The sequence below is a fragment of the Indicator indicator genome, chromosome 26 (assembly GCF_027791375.1).
Source record: "Indicator indicator isolate 239-I01 chromosome 26, UM_Iind_1.1, whole genome shotgun sequence".
Lineage (NCBI taxonomy): Eukaryota > Metazoa > Chordata > Aves > Piciformes > Indicatoridae > Indicator > Indicator indicator.
This window is the reverse complement of record NC_072035.1, coordinates 7,690,382-7,702,117: the sequence shown is the minus strand read 5'-3', so window position 1 is coordinate 7,702,117 and position 11,736 is coordinate 7,690,382.

The window sequence follows — 11,736 nt, the reverse complement described above, 5'->3', positions numbered from 1 at the left end:
CCTGATCGAGACACTTCTCAAAGCACAACCTGGTCATACCCTTGGTAATTTGCCTTTCCTGGGCTTGGAGCAACAGTTACAGCCTGTCAGTTACAAGTTCCCAGGAGCTTGTGGACTACTTTGAAGGAGTCTGTGCAAGATGACTGAAATTCATACTGCACAGATGAGACATCTCAAAGGGTCCACCTTTCCACAGGGAAGCAGGGGGATCAGAAGACAGGGTCAGAAGCTTGTTCTCTCTACCCTGTCATACCAGAGGGAGGGAAGACTTTCTTCTCCTTGTTTCCCAACAAAATGCCCAGCCTCTGGGCTATGAGTCCACCCTGTTTCACAACTGCTGAACTCAAAGCTATTAATAATAATTATTGCTACTTGAAAAAACCCTTAGCTGCCAACATCAAGCTATTTCTAAGGTGACTCACTGGCCCCATTTCATTGCTGCCACTGTGTGGGTACCAGCAAATACCTCCTGTCACCCTGCACCTACTTGCCCTGGAGCTGAGATTTCCAATGGTTCCTCACCCTCCAACTCCTTAGCCAGACAGCAGAAGCAAAGACAAACCACAAGGGAAATAACTGACACAAAGCAGCCCTCATCAGTGGGAAGCATCTATTGGGGGCAAACAGAAGCTCTAACATCAAGTCATTTGGACAAAACTGGCCTGGACAAAAGCACTAAGGATGGTAGAAGGAGGCACAGAAGTCAGTCCCAAGGTCAAACACTGCTCTTGTAGAGATGCAGAAACAAATTGCAGCATAATCATCTTCCCATCTTGGGGGTACTTAAGAACATTTCCCAGGGCCTCAGTGCCTTGAGCCTGGAACCTTTATGAAGGCCTTGGATTTAAATACAGATGAACTCTGGTTACTCACAGCAAGAGAAGACAAGGCATCTGAAATTGTCTCTTGCTAAGGCAATGAGTTTCCCTTGGTAGCAAGTGGATGCCGGGCAGCTTACACAGGGATAGTTAAGAGGATTACCATCCCCAAATCTGTCACCTCTGCCTGGGGTGCTGAGCTGCTCATGAAACAACTGCAGTTAACAGCCCTTGTGTGTTAATGGGAGCAGCCAATGGTGGTGGATTTCACTGCAAACAGCTGCATGCCCATGGGGACTCTACAGAGGCACAAATACAGTCCCACAAGCTGCCCCAGGGGAGCCTAACAACCTGCCCAGAGTCCACACAGGGAACACAAACCTAACCAAGTCACCTTCCCCTGCTATTCAAACCCCATCCAAACTCTGCCATCAGGCACAGGGCGTCATTAGTGGTCCTGTGCAGCAGGTAAGGTCTCCCAAAAAGTCATTCAAGCATGACTCCACTTGGATGCTGTGACTTCACAGACCCTTCTCTTGCAAAGGCCTCCTGCCAAGCACAGACTCTGCCCTCACAGAGAAAGTTCCTGCAGAAGAGGTACTGGAAAGCACACTTTTCCCGGGGAGAAGATAGCACAGAAGTGAAGAGTTCAGGAAAACAAACAGAAAATGAAGCCCAGTGCTTTTGAAATAGCCACAAGGCACTAACAGCTCTCCAGGTGTAGAGCAGTCACAGCAGGGATTATTCCTGGGGAATTATAATTCATTATATAAATATATATACGATTATTCCATCGTGTGTCCCTGGAGTTTGACTGGGATGTGGGATTCCTTATTTGTTCAACTTTGAGCTGCAATTCCATACAGATTCACACCAGTGAGTTCTGTTTACAGCTCAGTAGACATCTCAGGGGCATCACTTCCAACTTAAACACAGCAATGTTCTGTATTTCCCTTGAAAATCCTCCAGGAGATTAAGGGGTGAAGGTGCTTTTGGACACATTGATTTGTCTGTTCGTATTATGTCCATTCTGTGGACATTAATACAAAAGTGTAATGTCCTTTACAAACTTACAAGGAATATTTCAACAAGGAAACCCTGAGGAAAGGGGTAACTCTCCTGGTTTTAAGTGGTACAGGAATTTTTATCAACATGACCTCGCTCACCTTCCCTTCCCTCCCTGTGAAGCTCTGTGGCACGTTTTACCCAAGAAATTCAGTCTGCTTTAATACAAAACACTTGACCACAATTTCAACTGATGCAAGAAGTGCCTGCTCTGCAAAAGGAGCAATGTCATCCTCCCAGCAGCTGGGACATTGCAGCTTTCCCTTGCAATCACTGCCAGAATCTCCCAGCACTTTCCAGCAGCAGCTCCACACAGTCCCTGGATGCTGCCATGAGATGGAGACAACCCCAGTGCAGGGCTGCTGACTGACTTAGGCAGGCAGGATAGGGAGCTCCTTAGTCCTCCTCCCACAGCTCTGGTTTAAGGGGTGTGGAAGAGTTTAATTATGCCCCTCAAGGCAGGAAGAAGTCACTTGTCTTTAAATACTCAGACTTTTATTGAGTTAACATGTTTTAACAAGGTCAAGGCTTGAATGGTAAACTCTCACCCCAAAGGGGAGTTTGCTGCTTCCCCGCCTGCAGTTCAGCAGCATCCTCCATGGTTTATTTCTGAGCTCTGGGTTAAAACTACTCACTTGACAGATGAAGTCAAGAAGATTTAAAAAAAAAAAAATATATTAAGCAGTCAGAAATAGTAAATAAACCTTCATTTTCTTCACCCTATTGCAATGTCCCAGGGCAGTACCTGGCACTGGAACACACCACCCATACACATCTCCTGACAGGACAACAGCTTTGCCTCCTGTCACCTCCTGCCCACAGCACAGGGGTGAACACCACCCCCTGCACACCCCCAAGTTTAAATCCCTGTGTTAAAACAGCAGTTAAAACAGCTGGCTAGGAACTAAACAACAGGGTAGAGACCACCACAGAGCCAACCCCTTCCTCCCTGCATCTCCTAGGCATGGCTGGTCACCCATTAAGAGGAAATCACAGAAGCAGAGAAATCTCCAGAAACAAATACTGCAGACAGATGCTAGAGGTAAGTAAAATAATGCTGAGTTATTTGACAACATGGAAAGAGAAATATAAACTGCAGCCCCTCCCAAAATCACCTTCCTGCTCCTCCAGCCAGAAAAAGGCTTCTGAGATTTGTTTTGACAACAGCCACCAATAGGACAAGACCATTCCCACAGGCATGGGATGGTCCCCACATGCTCATTTATGTTGCCACACCATCACCATGTCTTGCAAGCTCAGACTCCTAAGGAAAAATACAGCATCACCTCTGAAGTGTGCCACTCCTCAAGGAAGAGCACTTCATGTGCAACAAAAAGTCCCTTGCTAGGCAGGAGTGGAGACAGATGAGAAGCACATCAAACCAAGAGCCCTTCCTTCCCACACTTTCACCTCCTTCCCACAGCCCAGTGAGAAAACAGAACATCAGGCACATACATTACTCAGCCTGCACTCAAGAGGTTTTTACTTTTTGGCCACTTGAGTATGCCTCAGCAGCAGGTACTGACCTGAAGCAGAAGAGACAACTCAGACATGAAGCAGTTTTAACTTCTCTGTGCAGGAGTTTGTACTGCTCTGACCAAACTTGCTTTTAAATCAAGCCTGCTTGACCTGGAGCAGGTTTCCTGCTGCAATTCAGATATCCCATTACACAGCTCATCCCAGCAGCCAGCTCTGCACAGCTCGAGCAAATGGAAAGTTGAGCAGTTTGTGGAAAAAATGCTTCCAGACAGAGCCAAAGAAGGCAGATTAGCAAAAAAGTCCCTTATAACCTTGTGTGCAGATTTTACCTTTAGAGTTTGGCACTTGGTTAAATAAAGGTAAAACCAGGTTGAATGGGGCTTTGAGTAACCTGGTATGAAGGGCATGGGGATTGGATCTTTAAGGTCCTTTCCAAACTACTTTATGATTCAGTGAAAACCCAAGACAACACACTTCTAGACAAAAAGAAGCTTTCCTACTCTGCCTACCTCCACCCCAGCTTCTTCAACTACATTCAAATTTGTCATCATGTGCCTCCCAAGCAAACAACCCTTCTTTCCTTTACAATTTTTAGCTCCCTTAGCACACAAACATGCTGCTCTAGCAGGAAGCCAAATCAACTGGGATCTGTGTTAACAGTCCCCAGCACTATTGGGGCTCTGCTCTGGATCTGCAAGAAGCTCTGTTAAAACTCTGGACAGCGTTGGCAGGCAAAGGCAGAAAAGAAATCATCACTGCTGGTTCCCACTCCCAGGCTCTGTGCTCAGGCAAGACCAAGATGGACTCATTACTCATTGGGAACAGGGAGAGATCATTTTTTGAGGCGCTCCATGCCAGTACCAGATTACACAGACCATTGCTACCAGTGCAGCAGACAGGAGACCCACAAGGTGAACACACCACTGCCAGATCAACCCTGCAGCTCACTTCAAGGGAGCAGATTGTACTTCTGTGCCTTAAAATGCACCTAGAATAATCTGTAACAGGGTACTTAAAACTTCAACACATGTAAGGCCTAAACTATAATTTCTGTCAAGGCAGTAGGCACTACAGATCCACAGCGTGTTTCATTAGCTAGATGCTAATGGAGCTACAATACATCAGGTCACATTTTTAAAGTTACAAATAGTTTATAAAAGCTTACTCAATCATTAAATAGGTATTTTAACAAATGGCTAAAATCAATCACTACAAGCCATAGCTCCAAGTGAACTGTTGGACTTTATAATAATATGCAGTATCTCCAGCTGAGGTTCTCCTGCTTACCTGTAAGACATCATCATGTTACAGACTTGAAGAACAGAACATGCCATCTATCCTTTCTTAACTATTTGTACTTAGACTTTGATGTAAATACAGGTCATAAGTGGTCACACTTCCTGCAGGTGATGTTAAAAATACAGATGAAACATTGTGGAGCACTTAAAAGCAGTCCTTGGGGATGGCACTGGAGCATATTTAATAAAGTCAAAAGCTGCAGGCTAATTTCCCCTGAGAGTTCCCATTTAGAGCTTGTCACTGTGAGAATCCATCATAGACAGCACGGATTCACCCATGCCAGAGAGAAAAAAAACCTCCTCTTCATTCCCCACTGCCAGCCACCCTGATACCACCTTCAGTGAAAGGAGGAAGCCTCTCTCCCAGAGCGCTGCCTACAGACAATGCTCCCCAGCTGCCAGGAACATGGCTGGTGAACCTCCATCCCTCGCTCCACAGGCTCCAAACCTGAGCAATAGCAGCAACTTTGAGGGGCTCTGAACATCCCACCACAGGTGAGCATTCCAAAAGGGCAGACATCTGCCTGCTTGAAAGCTAGTTCAGCTTGGATGCAGCTCCTGAGCAGCCTGAGGTTGTATCCAGCACCAGTCACCCCCAGGTCGGAGCAGTGGTGATTGAGGAATCGCACACCCCAGGCTCTGACCCGCGATGGGAAGCCAAGGGTTTGTTCCCCTGACTCAAAGAGGAGTCAACGCTCGGGAGCAGCAATCCCCACCCTTGCTCCTTGGTTGCACACACAAGCAGCCTGTGCTCTCTGCTCCAAAGAGGCCGTTCTGAAAGCAGACAGGCGAGGTGACAGTGAGCCTCACATCCTTAGATGGAGCTCGTAACACTAAGATAGTTAATGTAGCATTTCTGAAGGGATGAGGGGGGGGAAAACGAGCTGTTAAATGCACTCCCACCATCCTTCCCAGAAAGGAGAGCCCAGATGTCTCACCTGAGCTCAACCTGGGGGAGGGAAGGGAGCAGAAAGCGCCAGCTGAGTAGAAAGGGAAATACCTCTTCAACTCTAAGAGGGTCCCTGCCAAGAACTGCACTGCCAGTTCCTCAATTGCTTTACTGAAAGGAGTTAAAAAACAATAAGCATGGAGACACATCTGGAGCAGATGTTTTCAATTCTTCACTGTTCTCAAGCAGCAGCTCTTCCCCTCCAGCTCCCCCACCCACTCATCCTCCCTCCTGACACTCATTGGTGGGAGTATGACAAAAAGGATGGAGCAGAGCCCTTCCACTAGCACCTGAGACATCTCTCAAAGTTCCCACCCCTCATAAATCTCCTTGGGATGGTTTGTAATCAAGCTCTCCTCTTACTCCTCTTTGCCATTCATGTCAGGTAACCTTTGTAACCACTTCTTAGCTCTCCTGAAAAGCTGAACTGCAAGAGTGGCAGGGAAGTCTGTTTATTGCTTAGCCTGATGCATTAAAATAGCCCACCTCCTGCAGCACCACTGTTCTCCTTGGCATACTAACCTAAAGGTTAAATTGTTAGGAGCTATTCAGACTTGCAGCCACCCTGCTAAACTTAGAAGCATTTAAGAAGTCGTGTGTGCAAAGGGGAGAAGGGGAAGGCACTCTGTCCATTGGTTTAAAAAGACAATTTCAGGTCACTGTCCCTTATGCAACAAGAGCTACTCAGCTAGGATAAGATCAGCCACTAAGCAGGATTACAAATCTATCTTCCCTTGGTAGTGTGATCTCCCATTAATAATTGTATCACAGAAAACAACATAGAAAATACTTCAAGAGTTGCTAGCAAGGTGTAAAATGCTCACAGCAAAAGTCAAAATCTCTTCTTTTAACTGCAAAGGTGATGTGAACCATTGAGGTGGAGCACAGGTGAAGAAAACAAAACACCACAGCCCTGGTATCACCAACAGCATGTGAAAGCCCAGGCAGTGCTGGATGCTGCAAACCAAACCAATGGAGCTTGGGTCAGAGGGAGATGTGAAGCATCCCCAGCTGGCTCACCCCAAGAAGCCAGGATTTGACAAGCCCTGCTTACAAGGGTGCTTCTCTGTGCCTGTAACTTAAATCTGGGCAATGCCTTCCTGCTCCAGGACTCAAAACTCAATACAGACAGAGTCTAAAACACACAGCCCCTTCAGGGAAGGAGGGGTAAATTTTATATTCTCACTTCCAGCCTCAGCCACATGCTCCCTTGGGCAGAGCAGAGGCAGTGCCAGGAGCAGAGCTGGCAGACAGCTACCCTACACCTCCCAGTATGGGTACAAAAACTTTAAATGTGCAGATAAACTTTTAGAGACAGCCTCTCCACCTAGACCCAAATCCAGAGATTGGGTATTAATCAGAAATATTTTGAAAACCACGCTGGAAATGAAAACCCATTCATACAAATAACACAATTTATGGATGTGGACTTCCCAGTTTCCCATCACCATTTGCATAAAGACTTCTATCTCATCCCACAAATCACTGCAGCAGGCAACAGTGGAGTACTCCATCAATGACATCATTGGCAGATTTGATTACAGTGCTGATTACATCATCACCCACAGGAGATTATGCAGCTTTCCAAACGGCACCAGCAGCTTCTAAATCACTTAGGTAGAGGAAGCCACCAAGGACACACATATTTAAGAAGTCTCACACTGTTAATTTAATGGAAGAACTTTCAACACTATCTTTTGGAAACATCAGTGCATGGACAAAGCATTTTCACAGGCCATTCCTCACATTAGTGAGCCAGCACACGCTCTAGAGAATATTTGGGTTCCTGGAAGAGTCACTCTCACACACTCACAGCGAGTGAAGGACTCTGCAAAGAGGCAGCCAAGACTGAGGCTTTGCATGGTGCAACCAAGAACATCATCACTGGTCGCAGGGGAATGGGCAACCCAAGATCTGCCAAGGGCATGGTAAGGGATGTGTGTGCTGAACCCTCTCCCTCCAGGATGGAAAAAAACACTTAGAAACACCTACTTAAATGACTTTCAACAGAAGGTAATGAAGTTTAGTGACTGGAACTCAAATGAGAACCAAGCAGGCATGACCGAATCTGGCACTATGGGGCCAAGAACGTGAGGAGGACAGCGTGCTGCTGTCTCCACACCACACACCAGCATTAGATCTGTCACAGATAGCTGCTGCTTGCTCAGCCTTCCCTCCCCTGCATGATTATTTGCAGCAACAGCATTAGAGCAACCATCAAGCAGATGCTTAAAAAAATGCAGAATGACGTTCAAATGACATCGATCCATAAATCAGCCCAAACCACAAACATCTGAAGAAGATTTTCACTTAATCCAATTTACTGTAATCTCTCTCTTTAGTTAAAATGACAGAAATGTCAAAATGGGACTTTACTCCTCTGTCAAAGCATCTCATGGTGAAAAGGAAAATAAGCAGGCTCTCACGCGCCGCACCACTTATTAGGTTAGAAATGTCAAAACTGTGCTTTGATTCTCACTATTAGCAGTCACATCCACATGCTGTGCCCTTCTGTTTTACTTCATTTCCCCCCAAAAGCCAGCACAGAGCATATGCTTGACGCCAAGCATCATCTAGGCACAAACACAAGCTACCCATTTCTTGTTTCTGATGACCTTGTGCTCGTCTCCATCTGAGGGCACACAGACCCTCCTCAGCTCTCTCTTACATCACACACAAGCAGTCTTAATTACCAAAGGTCTTGGGAAGACCAAGTTCCACTGCCTCCAAAAGTTAAAACAACAATCCAAACCTCCTCAACAGGCCAACCTTAAATTGCTTTCTCCCATCTCTCTACATTAATTAGCAAACAGGGTAATTGCCTCCCCGCCCGGCAGTTAAGCACATGTGTCCGCAGATCCATTTCCATCACTGAGTGGATCTTTTTCCCCAGTGGTCACAAAAATTAAGCCATTATGCAAGAGTCCAGGAAAGTGAAAGAAAAATACCTACTGTCAGGAGCAGGGTCTTCATGCATTATTTAACGAGAACTCTGTTGGCAAAACTGGTGTTGTTTTTATATAAAAGCTAATAGAAATCGTACCTCCAGGTGTCAAAACACTGATGGTAATTCCTGCTGCCTCAGACATCTTGATGTTTCAATTTTAGCAGTGTGAGGAGCCTGCAGGGAATCCAAGAGGGTAAAGTGCTTGTACTCAAAGAGAAGCAGAGAGAAGGAGAGCCTTTTTATTTCTTTATAAAGGGCTCAGGGGAACAGTTCTACTCACTGGAATTATCAGATCTGGTTCCCCTGCTCTTTCCCTTCCTTGAAAGAGGAAAGAGCAAGATAGGCTAACAAGGAGTGACTGTATCATGTTGACAGGAAAAAAAAAAAACAACGTGGCTGGTAAGGAGAAGCATAAAAGACAAATGAACAGAAGATCTTGTTGGGGTGCAGCAGCACAAGAGCAGCTGCAGTTAATGGGGTGCTTACATGATTTCCACAGAACAGACAAGTTTAAAGGTGGGGATGTTTTCTTGAGGTTGTCCCTTAAAAGCACAGCAGCATGTCAGACCCCTCCCCAAGTTCCCTCTCTTACTAACTTTCAGCTGCACTACTTCATTTTCACCCTTGGTGTCAGGGAAGATCAGGGCTTTATCTACCTCCACAAGACCAAAGGCAATGCAGGAAGCTTTAGGCTGCTGACACTGGTGCCCCCAGAGCCCTCAGGTACTCATGTATGTATACATGTATAAAAATGATGTTAGCTCCCCACAGTGAAGGCAAACATCTCCCAGACCTTCCTCCCAGATCTTTGCACTTCTTGCTAACACAGCTCTCAAAATTCATGCTCCTGGACTGCAGCTCCTAGGAAAGCCCCAGGGACCTCCTCACAGTCCAGGTGCTCCCGATTCCAGGAAAGCAAAACTGGGGTGGCGGGGGGGGGGGGGGGGGGATGCTGAGAACACCACAATAGCTGAGGAATCCACAAGCAGATAAGCATGGTGTTCAAGAGGAAAAACCACAACTCCTCCAAGCAGCCACTCAGCCAAGGACACAGAGGTCTTGGAGAGATCCTTCATCAGGTCACGAACTTTCAAAACCCTGTTGCAAAAACAGCTCTGAGGAAATTCCCAAGAAGTAAATGGACACAAGAGCAAGCTCAGCCAAGAAGTGCCAGAACAGCTGCCCACCACATCACCCCGTAAGCACATACCCAGCCCTTCACAAGTGTGCCCACCCACTGAGCAGCACAACCATCCCCTGGACAACTACGCACATCCAAAGCACGCCAGGTCCTGTCTTGCACCTGGAGCATCACAGACCAGGCTGAGACCAGAGTGCTCCCTTCCCACTGGATCTGCATCCTGCAAGGTTTTCCCAGATAGCTATACCAACCTCTCCCCACCACCACCACTCACAAGTGCTGCTCAGGCATCACTTACAGCTCACTAATATTTCAGGGACTGGAGGTCATCACTCCCAACCACCCCTGGAGAGGCATTTGTTGCTTTCTTGCTCCTCCAGCCATATCTCACAGTGCATGGTATAAACTTTAAGAGGCAATGACCTCACTGGAGCTGGGAATAGGGAGGCAGGGGAATTGGCTACTTGCCACCTTCTCATTTTTCACTTAAAAAAAATGAGAGAAAGCCCATTCTACTCAGCAAAAAAAAAAAAAAAAAAAAAAAAAGTGGGGGGAACTATCCCATGAGAAGCAGCAGGCCTGCCTTGGAGTGCATCATTTGTACAGCAGCTCCTGGAGCAGCACATCCCAGGGGTAGTGCAGAGTGGGACCCATAGCACCTCCAGCACCTCCTGCTCCAAAGCATAACTCCTCAGCACCCCATGCTCGGGAAACATGAGGCTACAGTGCCAGCATCTCCTCTTGCCTTCGTTAAGGCTGACTTCCCCTGTAAGGGCAGGGAGGGGCTTCCAGCTCTTTCCAATTTGTAACTCCTCCAAGAGAGGGCAATTAAACAGGCAAACCATTGGTGGCAACTGGGATTTCAGTTCAGCTGGCTGGGATCAGGCCATCAGACAGGGCTCTGCAGCAAGCAGGAACTGCAAAGCATGTCATTAATTTTGCCCAGACATGTATCACACCCTGCTTCTGAAGGCACACAGAGCGTGTGCGCCTCGCTCTCTAGACGCAGGATACACGAATCCTGCACACTCACACATTTTATAGACTCGTAGTACTTATGTTATAGATTCACACATACGTTACTCATAGCTCTTAAGAACAGAACATACAGTTCATCTTGGCATGAATCCCAGAGGAAGGGGAGGAAAAAAAAAAAAAAGAGACAAAAAGCCTTGCAGTAACAAATCTAACTCATGTTGAGTCCAACAGCATCTGTGGTGGGAGTTAGAGCATTATTATAGATCATTAAATTGTGGAATTATTCTGTGTAATGTGCCTGTGCCTCTGATAATGCCAGCCAGTGTTTCAAGGGACATTGCCTGACTTACATGCTGCCCGTTTCCTAAGATTTCATCCACAACTATGGAAACAGCAGTTTCTTTCTGCATGGGCACTGGAACAACAATCCCTCATGGCCAGCAGTCACAGGCAGGCAACACCTACATGCCAAGTTAGGTCCCAAGTATGTTCACATGGGACTGTAACTGTCCCTGTAAAGTGCAGCATCTCTGAAGTGAAGCATGTCAGCCAACTCTGCAGCAGACTGGCACAGCAGTAGGGATATTTAATCTGTATATACCATATAACAGTGGCAAAAAGTCAGATTAGCACAGACTGAGAATGTAACTCCCTAGTAGGTCATAGTGCAATGAAAGAGAAGAAAACAAATTAAAAAAAAAAAAAAATCACAGCTCAGCACAGCTTCTCTATGCCATTTTAACCTTCACAGAAAGTTTGCAACAAAGCATTCTTCATGCCATCTCCAGAAACAGGCTTCATCCACTCTTAAGAGTAGCTTTACACTCTGTAAGAGAGATTTAAGAAGTCATAGTCATACAGTTCTCATTTCCTGAAGAACTGAGTGTGATAAAGCAAGGCACCCAGCACAGGCAGCACCAACACTGCCCTGCTCCTGAGCCCCCACCTCCCCTTGCTGCATCTCCCTCCTCAGCTGCAGCTTTCCAGCACAAAATGCAATCCCGTTGTCTCTCCCTGGCAAGGGACTGCCACCACAACAGCAGCATCTGGCTGACCCTTAG